This window comes from Nuphar pumila, chromosome 15, assembly GCF_984573655.1.
Source record: "Nuphar pumila chromosome 15, dmNupPumi1.hap1.1, whole genome shotgun sequence".
NCBI lineage: Eukaryota > Viridiplantae > Streptophyta > Magnoliopsida > Nymphaeales > Nymphaeaceae > Nuphar > Nuphar pumila.
Window position 1 is genome coordinate 21,521,446 of NC_143263.1, and position 19,596 is coordinate 21,541,041.

Consider the following 19,596-nt stretch of genomic DNA (forward strand, 5'->3'; position numbering starts at 1 on the left):
GATGGGTTGGGCCATGTGTGCGAGAGTGTAACTGGGTTGGTTCTGTTAAGGTTTGGGTCGGAGACCCATACCTGACCCAATTTGATTTGGGTCTGGGTACGACTAAACTTGAATACTCATATAGGTGAAAATTGGTTCGGGCCTTAAGTAGACCCATTTTTTAATTGGGTCTAGCATATAGACCCAAACCAAACCTAGTTTGGTTCAGGTATGGCTGAAAATTGTGAACCCATATGGGTTAACATGCTTAGAACAAAAAGTGGGTAGGGTCTTAATTTGATTCATGTTCGAGTTGGATCGAGATATTACTAAGAATGTAGACTTCTATCGTTAATAGGTTCAAATATACACTAGGTCGAGTACAAATGCGGAGATGCATGCTTTTGAGAAGATAGTTAAGAAATTTTGAGATTTTTCAAGCGATTTTGAAATAAATTGGATAATGTAGTGAAGAAAATGGTTTTTGAAAGTTGAAGATTGACTTGGAAGAAGTTAGATTTTGAATCTAACTTAGAACTTGAAATAGATCTGGAAGAAGAGACTTGAATTTCCAAGTCTTGGAATAATCAGAGTTTTGGAAAATGGATTTTGAATTTTGAAGAATTGAAAAGAAAAGGAGACTTTTGGAACTTGAGATAGAATCTTGAGAAAAATAGAGTTTTAAAGTCAAAATGGACTTTGAATTTGAATGTATCGATTCTAAAAAAGAAATTCTTAATTTCAGAACCTGAAAGAGGAATTGAATTTGGATTTAGACTTTAAGAATTAGATTTGAAAATGTTTTTTTTTTTAAAAATAGGAATTGGAAATGAAACTGGATTTGAAATCTGGAATCCTAGATGAAATTTTGATCCGAAATCTGGAATCCTAGATGGAATTGGATCCGAAGTCTGGAAATCCAAGATGGATTTGAATCTGAAATCTTGAATCCTAAATGGAATTGGTTTTGAAATCCGGAATCTTAGATGGGATCTGATCCAAAATCTGGAATCCTAGATGGAATTGAATCCGAAGTCTGGAATCCAAGATGGAATTGGATTTTAAATCTGAAATCCAATATGAACTGGATTTTGCGACCTGGAATCTAAGATGAGATTGGATTTGAAAATCTGAATCCAAGGTGGAATTGAGTTCTAAATCTAGAATCCAAGATGGAATTGAGTTCTAAATCTAGAATCCAAGATGGAATTGAGTTCTAAATCTAGAATCCAAGATGGAATTGGATTTTGAAAATCCAAATGGGACTTTGAAGCTGGATTTGGATTTTGGAAATCCAGATTGAATTTAAAAGTGGGCTTTAAACTTAGGAAAAATCAAATTTTGAGATTTAGAATCAATCTCAAAACCTTGATTTTGAATTGAGAATCAAGACTCAATCTTTAGACAGAACTTTAGAGATTTTGAAAAATAAAGGATAAACTTGATTTTAAACCTGAATTTTGAAATCAGAAGATGAATCTGGAAATTCTAAAGTTTTAAATTGAACTTTGAAATACGATCTGAGATATTGAATTGAATTTTAAAATCGAATCTTGAAAATGGAAATGAATTTGAATTTTCAAAGTTGAATTGAACTTTGAAATCAAATTTTAAATTGAAAATTGAATTTGGAATATAGAAGTGAATTTGAAATTTCAAAGTCAAATTGGACTTTGAAATTGAATTTTGAAATGAGATAGAATTGAGAAGATGAGTTTGAAAATAAGAATTGATTTGAGAAATGAAGAAGGTATTTGAAGAATTATCTCAAAATCACTTGGATTTTGAAAAAGAATTTTGAAAATATGATACAATTCTGTTATAAATGATGAATGAATTAAAAGAATTTGAAATTGGATTTTTGAAAAACATATTTTATTCTTTAAATGTATTGAAATAAGATTGAAGATATAATATATTTCTGACTATGGTCATAAAATGTATTATATAATAATCATATTTAAATTTAAGTGAAGAATGAAACACATTTTGGTGCCTTTATAGAATTTAAAATGAAATTAACTCTCAATATATCCTGACTATAACCATTGATATATATTTTGAGTTAATTTTAAGTTAAACTCTGATAAAGGAGGAAAATATTTAGAAAAATATGATGATTTTGAAAAAAGATACAGTGTGGATCCAATGTTATTCCATAAAAAATGAAAATCATAAGTTTTGTTCGCACCTTAACTATGGTCATTGATGCAAATTGTCAACTTAAGATTTAATCACCTTTTATTAGAATGGTGCACATGTCATTCGTGTTCTCATTTGTGAAATTTTAGAATAAAAGAGAAAAATGACATGAAAGAAGTAATTCTAGAAAATATGCATGCTCATACATTCTAATCTAGTGCGGGAAATGTAAATTCTCATTAATGCCTAGCTATTACATCTTGAATCGAACTTGAAATTACAATTGCTAAGCTACGAAAAGAAATAACATTTTTCATACATTTCCTGCAAAAATATAGTTAGCCGCACCGCGACATATCCAACATAACAAAAGGATGTTAAAATGGGTGTGCTGATGAAAGAATGCATGTATGATATGTTAAGCAAATGAGAGAAATGAATTCAGAATGCATGTGAGATGCATAGGGCCAATGGAAAAAATGCATGTTATGATATCTATGTTTGATGAAAAATATTGTATTTAGACTAAGCATGGTAATACACCTCTAAGATGCCAATGGTACATGGCAAGGAGAGAAAGTGGTGCTTGGTTATGAAGATGGGGTAAAGAAAAACTACAGCAACCTTAGGGCTGCTATACCTTTGAAGCACAAGGGGTACCAGCAATGCTGCAGAGATGTGTTGGGCCGTGGAGCGTGGAGTGATAGACATGTAAGGGTAAATAGTGCTGTTTGCAGGTGAAGTGTTTTGTGCAAACAGAGGGTGTCACAAGAGGATAATGTGCTGTGCTGCTACAGTGATGTTTGTAGGAAATATAATGTTGTGAAGGGATGTGGTAGATGGTATGGATACATGGTATGGCTGAGTGATGGAGAGGTTTTTGCAGAAGTAAACCGACCCCATAAATTGACTAAAGCAGTGCAATACAGACGCATAAAGAAATGAATCCTTATACGCAGTGTATATCAGTGAGGTATATTTGATGAGGGGCAGACATTCACAGGGAAAGACTATGTGAATCATAATGAATGGTGAATGGTAAGGCTGATGGTGATAATTGGAGATGAATATATGCCAAGTCTAGCCACTGTATGGAGGGGCTATAAGGTAAAGGTATGAGTGGAAGCAGTGGTGGAGTTGCTGGAACTCTACGTGGTAGGTGATACGGTGAGTTACAGCGGCGGTAAGTCACTGTGAAGGGCTCACAGTAGGGTACAGGCTGGTAGTGAAGGTGGATGAAGGCGTTATGACATGGTGCACATGTGTGATAGGTGCAGAGGTGGATGTGAAGGTAAGGTGCTACTGTTGCTGTAGTGGAAACAGTTGAGGGGTGGCAGTAGTATGCACGATGTCATAACAGATGACAACAGCAGGAACTTGGTGGTTTGCCACTATGCCCGTGGAATGGAAAGGTAGTAATGTGGTTAATGGCAGAGGGCAAATAGTCCAACCAAGACGATACCTCCAAGGGTCACATCCTCCCCATCATATGAAGTTGCAAATCTGACATAGATGACAAAACAGATATTGCAGGAATAAGGGCACCATCGCCCATCACCATACATGCACCAAATAACACAACAAGAAGCAAGGCTATCCACAGCCTTGGGTGCTTGCCGAGAAATCTTTTCAATTGAACCATTCATATGCCATGGCTTGAATGCCCATACTCGTATGTTGAGAGTTCCTCATCAGTAGCTTGCCGATGGCGAAGCAGCCCTACCTTCAATGGATTCATCAGGGACCTGTTCAGAGTCATTGATATGCAATGTCCCAATTTTTTTTTTTATAACAACTAACTCTCTGCAGATTGGATGAGCAATTCATAGCTAAACAAAATGAAGATACTGGGTAAGAGGGGATGGGGTATTGCTCTTTTTCGCCCTTTTGCCATAAGATAGTCTCTACTAAGCAAAACTCCAAAACCAACAAGAAGTTTTCTTTTGAACTCGACCCAAGTTTAAAACACCAACAGATGGCTTCCTTCAGAATTCAATCCAGAACTCAACCAAGACACCCTCTTCACCAGGGACAAATGGAAAAAGTCCAATAAATAACTAGAATATCAGAAACCCACCTCAAAGGTTCAGCAGACGGATTAGATCAAAGAAATAATGATACGAATTCAAAGCACCAACGAATGGTTTCCTTCAGCACTCGATCCAGAGTTCCAAAACTTCTTTGGACACCACCTCCAGAGAGAAAGAATGACAAATGGTAGAACACACGAGACAAAACCCCAAAGAAAAAAAAATAATAATACTAAGCAATAAATACGAAACAGATACCCTTGCTTCCTTCTTACCTTTACAGTAAAACCAGAGAAAACAAAGTACCCAGAGATGGATATTTCCTCTTTGCTATTGATAACTCTCTGTAGCAAGGTTTCAATAACAAATCATCACCAACCTGCTAATATTCAGCATATTTTTGTAATGAACGTGACTTAGTATATTAATGAAATCGATAGGCACTGATGAATATCATAAATGATGAAATATAAACAGAAATAAAATGCTGATGTATTTAAAAATATGTTGAAGGTGCAGCACCCGTGGTTCAATGGATTTAGAGTATAAGCACAAGCTCCCCACCCCCCCCATAAACCTGCTTCTTCATGAAAAAAAAAACTCAAAAAAGGTGAAATCATATTGATCATCACATATCACTGGTTCTGAAATTAACCTGAGAGTCGAATATAAAACCCCTGTTAACTTTATTCCCAACTTGATTTTTTTTTTAACAGTTCAACAAGACATCTGGACCGTCATAGTTAACTAAACTGAGAGTGCCAGTTTTTAACACCACCCAACAAGAGAAGACAACAAACTCCTTCTGAATCTGAGCATAACATTGATCATTGAGATTCCCATGATCAGATATAATACATCTGTAGGCATCCATTGCCTTTTAATAAGACCCTGCTTGCTTCCGGGGGTCTGGAAGAAGCATAACAGCCTTGCCTACCACTGGCAATTCATTATCCACCAGAACCCTTGATATACCTTTGCCCGAAGAGATGCAGAAATCAGAGCATACCCTCGCTGGATGAGTCACCGATTGCTGGTGATATATTATACCAATGGATTGATAAAATATAAACCGACAGATGGGAAACAAAACATACAACGGACAGAAGAATGCTGTCCACGATACTTTCTTCCAAAGAAAAATGACAATGCCCTTGTCAAACTCGGTTTCCTTATAGGCAAGCTTCAGAAATCCAACTTGCAAACCACCTAATATATAAAACATTCAAGCCCCCCAAACAGAAAATACAAGTCCATGCTATAAACCAAACTTAATTCGTGAAGGAAAACCTAAAGAAACCGTAGGTATGCTCAGGTTTCAAGAGACGGCGGATGCAAGGTGATGGACACAATGTATATATCGGATGAAATAAAGACAATGGGCAAATGTACAAAAAAGGTCATCATATGCAGAAGATGATATCACGCTATTGCAATTGAACCATGTCTGTGATACAGAGTCAAATAAGCAACAATTCAGATGGTTCTAACAGAATCACAGATAAAACACAGAGATAAACGAATGAAAATCATGGTAAAGTAAAATCCGATTAGAAGAGAATAAACAAAAATTAGTGGGAGGTTAAATCGTAATGCATATAGGAGACCCGAAAATCCTACGTATAAATTGATCATCAATAGAAAGACGGAAATTAAATACGAACTAGAGATTCAAAATGCAGGAAAAATAAACTATAGACTGGAATACAACACCGAACGAAATCACAAAACATAAAAGAAAGTGAAAAGGGATAAAAATGTATTGGAATGAGATCATTCCTTTAATCTTGCAATGTGTAAGCCGATCTCACTATGAGCAAGGCGACATTACATGTGTGCATTAAAACGGGAAAATTAAAGAAGGTAGAGAAATCAGAAGTTATAAAGGTGAAATGGGGAAAAATCAGTACCAGATTGCTTGCAGCAAACCGATTTTCCTCTGGCTTGGCAGGGATTCTCAAGGGAAGGAAGTCGGGGCTTCTTTTCTATCCTGGAGGCCCTTTTGCTGCGTAGCTGTTACTGGAGATCAGATCTTCTTTGCTTGTTCAGAGAGGAAGAGGAAGAGGAAGAGGAGGAGGAGGAGATTAGGGAAGCCGTGGTGGGGTGAAGAAGTGATGCCAGAAGAGGAGATTGGGGGTTGCTTATATAGGAGGAAAGATCGAGAAGGGTAGAGCGAGAGAGAGAGAGAGAGAGAGAGAGAGAGAGAGAGAGAGAGAGAGAGAGAGAGAGAGAGGGCCATGGCCTCCGTTGCCCCTTTTGCTGTCTTTCTCGCAACGGATGGCCATTGGAGTTTTCAAGGGAGATCCTCCAACTTTTTCAAAAATTTTCAAACAGTGGTTCGTTTTCTTAAAATTTTCCAAAAAAGTGGTTTTAGCTAAAGAAATGCTTTCAAAAAGAGGGGGTTTCTAAACTATTTTCTATTTGTATTTTCTTTTTTTTTTTCTTTTTTTTCTTTATATTTTCTACATTTTTTTGTGTTTTTTAAAATAAAACTTTAAAACTATGAGAAACTGAAGGATTTTAAACTATTTTTGCAAAATATTTACAAAAGAAGGGTTTTCTGAGAATTTGGGTTTAAACTTTGAAATTTTCTTCAAAAAACGGGTTTGGATCTGGGTTTTGAGGAAGTATTCAAGTTTTGGATCTCGAATCTTGAAATACAGAACAATGGATCCAAACGGATATCAGATGGACAGTCTGAGCTTTTCAAAGATTATTTTTGGTATTTTTGTAAATTTGATTTAAAAATTGGATAACAGGGCTCAAAATTGAATTTTGATATTGGATCTGGTTTCGTAATTGAGTCAGATATTAAAAAATGGATTTGATTCCAGTAAAATCCGAGAAATAACTAGAATTTAGATTAAAATTGACTCAATTTATTCAGAAAATGGGGGCCAGGGGAAAAAAGGGAATTTTTACAAGATTTTGAAAAATTTGGGGTGTTCACATCTCCCTTATTATCTCTTAATATATTTTTTAATCTTTTTATTAAAGGTTTATTTAGAGGGTGATGCCCCCTCTAGGGAACCCATTTAGGTAGAGTTCTACTTCATGTAGAACTCCATCTTACCTAATAAATAAATTTAAAATGTATTTAATTATTATATTTATTTAATTATTTAATATTTAATTATCAAATAATTTATTCTAAGAATATTTTAGAGGGTGTCGCCCCCTTCTGGAAGTCCTCTCATAGTAGGATTATACTCAATTTAACCTTTAATTTGATTTTAAAGTTTTAAATTGGTCATATTTGGATTTTGAATCTAGATTTGGATCCAAATCCATATCCAAAATTCATATGGATCCAACCTGAACCAGATCCTAGTTAATATGGGTCTTGGACTGGATCCATATCCATATAAACTTAGATCAAATGAATCAGATCCAGTCCGATCCAATCCAGAAAAAAGGTAAAAATAGAGGCGGGTCATTTTTGAAAAACACGATTTTTGGGCTAACTATTACCCAATTTTAGAAAAATGATGCACCAATGTTATCAAATTTAAGAGATGCATATAACAATATACTTAATTGATTTTTGCCTTCGAATTTTGCCTAAATTTAACCTGATTTTCGCTTAATTTTAAAGGTTAAAAACAAAAATAATTTACTAATATTAATCGTCTCACCTTGGTCTTGTCAGTGGGCCCTGGGCCACGCCTAAACCTAGCTGATGTCACCCATATTTAAAGGTATTTTTCCATGATTTTTATCAATCTCATAAAATATTTAGCCAAAATTTCATAGTTTTCAAATTTAAAAACCATGAAAACACACAATATTACAACGAGCACACAAGCGTAGAGACCACCAATTCTTGATCACTATTGCAAGAACATGATAACAAGAGCCAATTGTTAAAATATGTATATATATATATATATACATATATACATATATGTATATATATACAATTTCCTTTTTAGTGAAATACCCGATAGGGGTATTCTTGTAAAACCATAATGTATTTTTTTCTTTTTTACTTTTTCTCTTTTTCTTTTTACTTTTTTCTTTTTCTTTTTTCCCCTTTTTGTAAGACCACAAGGGCCCCACACTTGTAGTCGTTGGGGCCCCAACGGTCAGATTTCTGACCGTTGGGGCTCCCAACGACTACAAGGGAGCCCCTTGTGGTCCCTTCTTTGAGTCTCCCTCCTCTATAAATAGAGGAGGTATTCTCCTCTTGTAAGCATTGGGTTTTCACCCTTCTCTTCCTTTCCTCAATCAATCCAACTTATGACTTTAAGTCATTTTCTACTTTTGAGAGTTTTGTGTGTGCACTTTTAGTGTTTGTGTTCTTGGCTCTTGAGGTCACTCTTAAAGAGTGCTTTTTACTCCATTGGAGCTTCTGCCTCTTTTCATTACATGGTATCAGAGCTCGGTTGGTGATTGGGCTTCTCTTTATTATCTTGGAACGTGTGCCTCTCAAATTTTAAGAAGGAAGGATTTGGTGCCGATGGAACGTGATTCTAAAGTGGAGCTTTCTTTTAAGCTAAATGGGTCCAACTATCTCATGTGGGCCTCCGCGATGGAAAATCATCTAAGAGGTAAGAAACTTTGGGGTTTTGTTATGGGAACTACTCTCGAACCCTCTCTTGCTCTCACTAAAATCGAAAATGAGATTGAAAAAGCTTTAGATGGCGATGAGCACATCAAAGCTATCAATGACCATCAATCCAAAATTGAGGATTGGGAAAGTAACCATGCCAAAATTTTGGCATGGTTTATGAACAATGTTGACCTTAAAAATTGTGCTAATATTGCCAAATTTAGAAGGGCCAATGAGGCATGGTTTTTCCTTAAGGGTATGTATACCCAAAAGGATCTTGCTCGACAATTTTTTTGTCAAGAAAAAATCCGTTCCACCAAACAAATGGATATGAGTGTCTGAGACTATTTTAACTCTCTAACCCCTCTTTGGGATAAACTTGCTCTTCTTGAGCCTAAATGGGTGGCTCCAGAAGATATTGAATTAAGAAGGGAACAAATTGAAAATGAGCACTTCTTTCAATTTCTTCATGGTCTTCGCTCGGAATTTGAACAAGTTAGGGAATCTCTTCTCCATAGAAGCAAAGCCCTACCTATTGAAGATACCCTCGCCGAAATATGCCAAGAGGAAACTCGACTTGGCTTAAGCATTAAGAATGATGAAGTTTTGGCCGTTACTAGGCCTGGATCAAATGTTAAAGTCTATAGACCTCCTCACTTTAACAAAAAATAGTAATGGGCCTAGAAAGGGAATAATATGCCATTATTGTAATGAACCGGGACACATTAGATCGGTTTGTCCCAAACTTAAAGGAAAAGTAGCCGCGGTTGGAGAAAATTCTCCAAAGAATGAAGAAGAAAATGCCAAAGAGAGAGATATCAAAGAGACTCTTAATCATATCTCCGAAGTTCTCCAACATCTTCTCAAGACTTCTTCCTCAACATCCGGAGCCGCCATCGCCTATTCTTCATCACCTCCAGGTATGTGGATACTAGACTCCGGTGCTTCTTTTCATATGACATCTCATAAAACCTCTCTTTCAAATGTTTTTTCCGAACCCATATCTTCTTATGTTTCAACGGCCGATGGAACATCATTGAAAATTGAAAGTATTAGAACGCTTGATTTTAAAAATTCTCAAAAAAAATTTCGTTCCTAAAGTAAGAATCGTTCCAAAAATTAATTTAAATCTTTTTTCTGTTTCTCAAATCACCGATCATGGATGTCAAGTCTCTTTCTCACCTAAAGATTGCATCGTGCAGGATCTCCAGTCAGGGAAGCTGATTGGGCAAGGCCATAGAAGGAGTGATCTCTATTTTATGGACTTTTTGACTCTTCCATCTAAATCATCTTGCAATCTTGTAAAAGACAAAAGTATTGGAATTTGGCATGAGAGACTTGGTCATCCAAATTTTGTAAAAATGTCTCTTTTTCCGTTTTTGAACAATACTTGTAAAGACAATCACATGACTTGTAAAGATTGCATTTTTGGGAAATCTAAAGCTACTCCATTTCCTCAAAGAAGTTACTTTACCACTCAGCCATTTGAACTTGTTCATTCCGATGTGTGGGGACCTTCCCCTATTTTGTCTAAAGGAGGATTTTTGTATTATGTGGTCTTTGTTGATGACTTCACTCGATTCACGTGGATTTACTTCCTAAGTCGCAAATCCGAAGTTTTCTCCTTCTTTAAAGAATTTCGTGCAATGGTTAAAATTCAAGTTTTGGGAAATTTATCTATTCTTAGGTCCGATTCGGGAGGCGAATATATGTCCAATGATTTTCAAAGCTAAAAAGGAAATGAAATTTTTCATCAACATTCTTGTCTCAACACTCCGGAACAAAATGGTCTTACGGAAAGAAAGCATAGACACATAATAGAAAGGACAAGAACGTTATTAATTTCCAAAAATATCCCAAAATCCTTTTGGGTCGAAGCGGTTCTAACCTCAACGTATCTTATCAATAGAACCCCTTCATCCTCTTTGAAAAAACTTTCTCCATTTGAAAAACTTTACAATATGTCTCCCGATTATAAAAGACTAAGATTTTTTGGATTTAAATGCTTTGTTCTAACTCACAAAAATGATAAACTTTCTCCTAGGGCTATTGAATGTATTTTCTTGGGATATGGCGAAAAACAAAAAGGTTATACATGTTTTGACATACTAAAAAACAAACTTTATATCTCAAAAGATGTCACATTCCTAGAAGAAGAAAATGGTTTTTCGCACCAACAAAATGAAAATATTGATTATTCTTTTTTATTTGACTTATTGTAACGCCCCGAAATCTTAACCCCAATTTTTGAAGATTTTTTTTTTTCAATACAGCGGAAACAAGTCATACCATAGGGTTAAGCATTCAAGAACATTACAGGTGGAGCAAGACCAAAACATTCTTTTCATTTCAATATCAATGAAAATTAAGATCAGAGTTCTCACACTATCCCTGGAACAGTAAATCCAAAATCTCGATCGAAACCTCGTCCCGCAGTCTTTCCTAACTCCAACTCTTTACCTGAAATTTATAGGAATTAGACTACAACTGTCTAAGTAGGAAATACGTAACTTTTAATGTGGTATATCATGAATCCAGTATGTGATATGGGTGTCATGTATGATTTTCAGCACGTACAAGGATAAGTAAAGGTCTATGCTACGACAATCAACAATTTACCATAAGCTAACTGACAGGTAACATTGATAGCAACATTTACATATCCCACAACTACAATACGAATCCACACAATTATTCAGAGAAATGCAATCCAGGTACGCATTCATCCCACAAGGTACATCCATTATGCATAAAGAAACATTAAACCATACCATGATGCACAATTTTAGTACAAAACATTTAACATACATTGAAAGTTAAACATCACGCATCCACCAACATATAACGATTAAGGAAACAGATAACATATGCATATTCTAATGCATAGCAGAAAAATGCATTATTATGTGCAATGCATGATTTCTTCTGTTATCTTTCATTTAAGTTTCATCTTTCCATATGCATGCCCTATTAAATGCATGCATCTTTAAGTTCCTCTTTTTAATTACCGTTGCCCGCGGATACACCAAACGGGTACAATTCCCGAGGTCAAGTAAGTTCCCAGGGTAGCTTAACACACAATTTGTATTTTATTACTGGGTTTCAACTTAGCCCTCGATCGATATCAGGAAACAACACCATCCATCGGAACATTAGACCTCCACATCTAATGTCGGGGACACAAGGGACACCCCACACCCACAAGTGCCACTTTCTTGGTACCATAACCTCACAACTGTAACTAACACACCACTCCCGGGTAAAGTGACAGACTCTCCCTAAAACCGTGGCCAGGAGAAAGAACCTCAATATCGGGTTCAGGGGACAAAATTACAACACACGGAGTTTTTGTATCCTCACAGTCTCCACAAGACCGGATTTCTAAGATTCTCATACTCCAGATGAGATATCCCAAACCGTATATTACACTGTTTTTATTCATTATCTTTTTATTATGAGCCAATTAATGAGTTTTGCAGTTCCACATGCAAAAACAAGGCAAAAGCTCGCATCAACCTCTGCGAGAACCATCACGAGACTCCAACCCGTGGAAACACATCAAACAGTGCAATATAGAACAATAATATAAAGTATGATTTTTGCGATGCATTTAAACAATTAAAGAAAAAGCAAACCCAAGCTCAAGGCTCTCCAGGCCTGTGATGATTCATCTAGACCATCGTTGCATCGTATGCAAAAATCATAACAACTTGCAATATATGCAATAATACCAACATGATTTTAAATGCATATTCATTCATACCATGTTAACAATGTGCATGAGCTTCCACAGTCATATGCATGTGTTCACCATCCATGTGTAAGTGCTTTCATGTAATCACTTAACACACATGCATTCATCCATCATCCATAAGCACATAAGGACATTTATACCTGATTTTACATACTAAACACACATTGATTTCGTGTATGCACATGTACTCAAAACAAATCCATAAATGCACGATAAATAAACAAGTCCCATCAATATAGGCACAGGAAACCTTTTCATGTGTTAACATCCACACACATGAACATAACCCAGATTCAACAATTGAAACTTCAAGGCTGCACCCATTCATATCATGTATGCGCCTATATCAAAACAGCTTTGCCATGACATATTAATAGACATCAAATACCTCACATGTTACAAACTATAAAGCATGCTAACATGTGCCAAATGCATGTGCACTCATGCAACCCTAACACAATCATAAGCATGTCATACCTCAATCATATGCATCTTCACTATGTGTGTCACTTACATCACATACGGTTATCAACCAATGCATATCTCTTTTGAGTGAGGGAGTATACATGTAAAATTTCACATACACATCAAGCATACATGCTAAAAGAAAAATGTTAATAACTGAACCATGATCACCTTCATGATTGCACAATCAGTGTATTGAAAGGCTAAAATAACATTTCTCATATACACCAGCAGAAAGATGAGTTTTTTGCACATGTTAAGGACGATGGTCAGCTTTACCAATCCCGAACCTGCTATCCTCCTAGCTAAACATCCAACTAAGTTCCGAAATTTTCTTGTCATATGTTATATCCATTGCTCCCCATATACTAAACATGAGTACCCACCATAGTTATCTATCTGATAAATATGACCCAATTGCTCTTGTTAACAAAAGTATCATATAACTTATTTTCAGCTAAATAGCAATTAAGCTATCCTGAAATTTGTGGTAAACTATCTTTTTGCTGACAACTGTTCAATATAGAATGCAGTTAAACACAAAATCAGTCTAGAAACACACCTCGGTGGAATTTAAAAGAAATATAACATTTTATGCATAAGAGTGCAATATCTAACAGAACTAATTTTAAAGAAAACAGATGACATATTACTTCTTCAGCCATATTCAATAATCAGTCACAACCAAAATGGATAAGATCTGATAACAGCTCCAAATGTGCCAATAAATAATCTCTTACATACAACTAATGTCCACTATTAAAATAAACTGCTAATAGGGTATATAAGAAAAATAACACTGATCTTAAGGATACTCTTTCGTGTTAACATGAAATCGCCATCCCTGGCTAATCCAAAAATAATAAAAGATTCAAAACCATCCTGTATAGTTTTAAAGGTGTCAGTTACAGTATCAAATACTTTGCATCCACACAACTCATCAATCACGAATGTAGGCTTAATAATGTATGTTTTTTATTCTCAAACGAGATTAGATAAGCAATAAAACATATACAGATTTGCTTAAAGATTAAAATCAGATGTGGAAGTTGCCCATGCAGTTCATCAAGAAACAGGGTTTGATCAAGAAAAGCTAATCTGATCAAGAAAACGCAAGTTAGGGTAAAGTCCAATATATCAATTCTAACAAAAACCATAGACTTCATATCTATTTGTTTCAGTAGAGATTCGGGTTTAAGGCCTATCAAAAATCAAATCAACAAAATGGGTACATGAATAAGCACAGGATCCATTTTGTATGTACAATTCTCAAACACCTACCCAAAAACATCGATTCACATGGAACCAACAATGCATGAGAACCATCTTAAATCAATCGACGACTAGCATGAACCAACAACTCAGGAAATTATAACAAATTTATTACCCAAATAAAATCCAAGATTTCTGTAGCAAATAAAGTTGAAACTGGGCATCACGCTAAAATAAAATTTAATTGAACCAAAATATTGATTCTTTCATATGGTTTAACATCCCCCACTTGAACCCAAAATAAACAAATTTCGTTTACCTCTTTCCCTTCCGTATTTAGTTTATCGAGTCCCAAAATAGGAAAACCCCCAAATCAGACACCAAGAATCGAAAAATCCCCAAATTAGAGGATCGATCCGAGGGTTTCTTGGACATCCAATACAACCTTCCGACCAAAGACTCAATCGAACCCTCGGTTCCCTCTCTTTGACAAACCCTAATCGCACACCGATTTCATTCAATACCTACAGGAAAAAAAGGTACAGGATCCTACCTTTTCCGACGACTGGAGGAGGTGGTTGCCGTGGTTGGGAGGTCCTCCACTGCGAGGGAGCCGGTGTCGATGTCGCCACTGCCGAGCTCGGGCCGAGAGGGAAATATAGAGAGACCGAGCGTGAGGAAGAGAGGAGAGTGACAGAGACGAAGAGGAGAGACCCCCCTCTAAACCCCCCTTTAACACACTGAACTCCACCCCCTTCTCTCTGAGAGAAGGGTGGGGTTGGTTACCTTCTGTAACCCCTCCCCCCTCTTTGGCTCTCTTGCAAGGATCGTGCCCTAGGCACGATTCTTGTAATCGGCCCCTATTAAAAAAAAATCGTGTCAGGTCCGAACCCCGTGACCCGCTATGCCGGATCCACCTTTTGCGTGGATCCGGGTTAGCTTCTTTAGTGCTAGATCCACAATGAATGTGGATCCGTACCGGATTTTGGGTCCATATGTTGGATCCATTTAGGTCCAACCATGGATCCCACCCCAAAAAATTTAATTTTTTTTATACTAATTTTATTCTCTTAAAAATACTTTTATTTATTTATTAAATATTGTTATTATACCTATATATATTGTAATACTCATATATATATATATATATATATTCCCTTTTTAGATTTGGGTAACAGATCTCGGGTCCAAATGGATAAAACTACTCATCGAATTTTTACGGGTATTACACTTATTGCCTCAAGAAAACATCATAGATGATCATATTGATCCTAGTGAACCCCTTGGTGAAAATCATTTTGAACATCCAAATGATGATCAAAATTTAGAAGAAAATGTTTCAAGACAAATACAAGTCTACTCTAGAAGGAATGAACGAAATCCTCCTTGTGCCCTTGAAAAATTTTCTTAAAGTGAGTCAATCGAAGAGACCTCTCAAAGAAAATCAAATCGGATTTCCAAAATACCCAATAGATTTGTTTCTTATGATTCTTTCTCTCCTAACTTTAGAGCATGCCTACTTGCTCTTCACTCCTTTCATGAACCATCTCATTACAATGATGCTGAACAATATGCTCATTGGAATAAAGCTATGGACCTAGAACTTAATGCTCTTAAAAGGGAGCAAACTTGGGAAATCGTTGATCCTCCCAATGGCAAGAAACCCATTGGATGTAGATGGGTTTTTAAAGTTAAAACTAAGAGTGATGGTTCATTGGAAAGATATAAGGCTAGGTTGGTAGCCAAAGGATATGCCCAATAGTATGAAGTAGATTATGATGAAACTTTTGCCCCAGTTGCTCGAATGACTAGTGTTCGAGCTCTTATTGCTATAGCCTCTGTTAAAAAATGACCAATCTTTCAACTTGATGTCAAAAATGCCTTTTTGAATGGTAATTTAAATGAAGAAGTTTATATGAAACCTCCTCCAAGTATGAATTTAAATAGAAAAATTTTGAAATTAAAAAAAGCTTTATATGGACTTAAGCAATCTCCTAAAGCTTGGTATGATAGGTTTAGTAATGTATTAATCAATTTAGGATTTTTCTCCTGCTATACTGACACTGCACTTTTTGTTAAAAGGACAGGTGACTCCATTATTATGCTTCTACTGTATGTTGATGATATGATCATCACTGGGAATGACAAAAAGGGTGTAAATGATGTAAAGTCTATGCTAAAAGAAACTTTTGATATGTCTGATCTTGGATATTTGAGATATTTTTTAGGGATTGAAGTGGCTTATTCCCCGCGAGGATACATCCTATCTCAAATGAAATTAGCTGCAGAAATTTGTACCAAATCAGGAATATCTGATAAAAAGAAAGTTGAGACTCCCGAAGTTATTAATGCGAAACTAAGACTTGGAGATGGTGTTTTTCTTGAGGATCCAACCCCCTATCGTCAATTAATCGGATCTCTCACCTATCTATCCATCACACGTCCAGATATAGCTCATGCGGTTCATGCAGCAAGCCAGTTTCAGCATGCACCTACTTCAGTTCATATGGCGGCCGTAATGAGAATTGTGTGATATATCAAAAATACTATATCCAAGGGACTCTTCTTATCCTCTTGCTCATCTCTTGACTTAACTGCTTTTACTGATGCTGACTGGGGAGGAAATCCCAATGATCGTATCTCAATAACGGGTCTTTGTATTTTTTTAGGTGAATCCCTCATTTCGTGGAGATGCAAGAAGCAGCAGAAGGTTTCACTGTCATCCACTGAAGCTGAATATCGGGCCATGGCAATGACAACTATGGAAATCGTATGGCTCAGGAGTCTCCTTGGTGACATGGGCGTCCACATTTCCACTCCCACCAAGCTCTGCTGTGATAACAAAAGTGCGATATACATTGCCAGCAATCACACCTTTCATGAGCGAACCAAGCATATCGAAATGGGTTGCCATTATGTTCGAGACGAATATCTCCGAGGGACTATCTCATTACCATATGTTACTTTAGAGTATCAACTAGCTGACTTCTTCACCAAGGCGCTCCCAACTCCACGATTTATGTTTCTTCTTAGCAAACTTTCGGTCATCTCCCCGTAAAGTTTGAGGGGGCGTGTTAAAATATGTATATATATACATATACTTGTATATATATACATTCGTATATATATAAATATATATATATATATACATATATGTATATATATACAATTTCCTTTTTAGTTAAATACCCGATAGGGGTATTCTTGTAAAACCACAATGTATTTTTTTCTTTTTTACTTTTTCTCTTTTTCTCTTTTTCTTTTTACTTTTTTCTTTTTCTTTTTTCCCCTTTTTGTAAGACCACTAGGGCCCTACACTTGTAGTCGTTGGGGCCCCAACGGTCAGATTTCTGACCGTTGGGGCTCCCAACGACTACAAGGGAGCCCCTTGTGGTCCCTTCTTTGAGTCTCCCTCCTCTATAAATAGAGGAGGTATTCTCCTCTTGTAAGCATTGGGTTTTCACCCTTCTCTTCCTTTCCTCAATCAATCCAACTTATGACTTTAAGTCATTTTCTACTTTTGAGAGTTTTGTGTGTGCACTTTTAGTGTTTGTGTTCTTGGCTCTTGAGGTCACTCTTAAAGAGTGCTTTTTACTCCATTGGAGCTTCCGCCTCTTTTCATTACACCAATAACTCTGATACCATGTAATGATATCTCCAAAAACCAAAAACAATGCCTACTAGGGCAAGATCACAACACAACCTACAAAGGGGGTACTCTCAAGAGTCACAATAGCACACACTCACTATATAAAATAAATATTTTATTAATTATAAAATCCCTAAAACCTGCATACATGAATAGAGATCAAAAGTCTCATATATATACAAGATAGAGAGAGAGAGGAGAGAGTTCAACTAGCCGTTGGGAGGCCCCAAATATAGTCAAATATATAAGGCTCCCAACTAATTGCCTGTATACAATAGGATCCTCTAGCTAACACCATCTATAGCTCTCATCTTCAAATTTGCCTCTATGGAGGAATTTACTATTTTCGAGTCATCCACCAATCTTGCTTTCACAACCAAATGTGGAGCATACTTATTTTGGGACAAGTATAGTCTCCTTGAAGAGTAAGCTATCTCAAGACCATGAAAGTACTTTAAATGTCATAAATCTTTCATCTCGAACATATTAGCCAATTTCTTTTTGGTATCTTCAATTTTCTTTATGTCGTCTCCTATGAGAACCATATCATCTACATAAAGAAGCAATATACATTTTTCAAGAATAGAAGAATATACAAACAAGGCAGGATCATGATAACTTTGCTCAAACCCAAGTGACCTCACTACTGAACTGGACTTTTTAAACCAAGCTCGAGGTGCTTGTTTGAGACCATATAGCGCTTTGCAAAGTCTACACACTCTGCCTTCTGAATTTGAGTATTCTTTTGGAATCTCTATATACACTTCTTCTTGTAAGTCCCTTTATTTAAGAATGCATTCTTGACATCTAACTGCCAAAGGTTCTGCTGTTGTATGATTGCCACTACTAGAAGAGTATGAATCATGGTCATATGAGCCACAAGAGCAAAGGTTTTTGCAAAGTCTATTCCAAACTATTGATTATACCCCTTAGCCACTAATCTGTATTTTTACCTCTCCACTGACCCATCTGCCTTTGTCTTTACCTTGTAAATTCATTTGCTGCCAATAATATTTTTCTTGGGAGGAGGTTTTACTAGTTTCCATGCTTGCATTCGTTCCAGTTTATTCATTTCATCAACTACGACTCTTTGCCATTCCTTTTTTTCTGCAGCTTTTGCATAGGACTAAGGCTCAACATAGGAATGAGGTAGTGTTAGGAAAGCACGACGATGAGGTGCAAAAGATGCATAAGACACAAAATGAGATGGAAGTATAAAAGGTTTAAAACTTTTACGTACTTGACCAGAGGATGAGGAAGAAGAATAAGGTAATTCTAAGTTTTGTTGTTGTTGTCCCAGATCTGTTGTCGAAGGAATGAGATCAAGATTGGCCTCTTCACTTCCTTGCTCTTTCACTTGATCTAAAAATGAAATTTTAAATACACTTTCATGTATCCTTGAGTAAATGTGACCAAACCTATGTCCTCGAACTAAAATTTTCTCCCCTTGATCCTCTATCCTCTCTCTCCCACCTTCTCTTTTTTCAAAGGGAGCCAAGAAGGACAAGTCACTCTCATTCTCAGTATTCTCTTCATACTGGTTAAAGTATAGCACATTCTTCTGAAAAATCACATGTCTGGATACCCATACTTTCTTTTCAACTGGATCATAGTACTTATATCGTTTCTGACCCTTAGAAAAACCAAGAAAGCAACATTTTGCAGCTTTAGGAGATAACTTATCTCTGTATCTGACAACCAAATACTTTCAACATATTATAGTTTGGAACTCTTCTATATAGTTTCTGAAAAGGTGATATGCCTTTAAGCACTTCAAAAGGCATACAATTTATCTGATAAATGCTTAGTTGAA

General features: G+C 36.2%; 1 protein-coding gene across 3 annotated transcripts in view; it reads left to right on the forward strand.

Moving 5' to 3' along the window:
* The window catches only part of CYL1 (alpha-N-acetylglucosaminidase family / NAGLU family), a 256,762-nt gene that overhangs the window by 150,458 nt on the left and 86,708 nt on the right, over positions 1-19,596 (forward strand). The gene's annotated exons all lie outside the window — the stretch shown is intronic.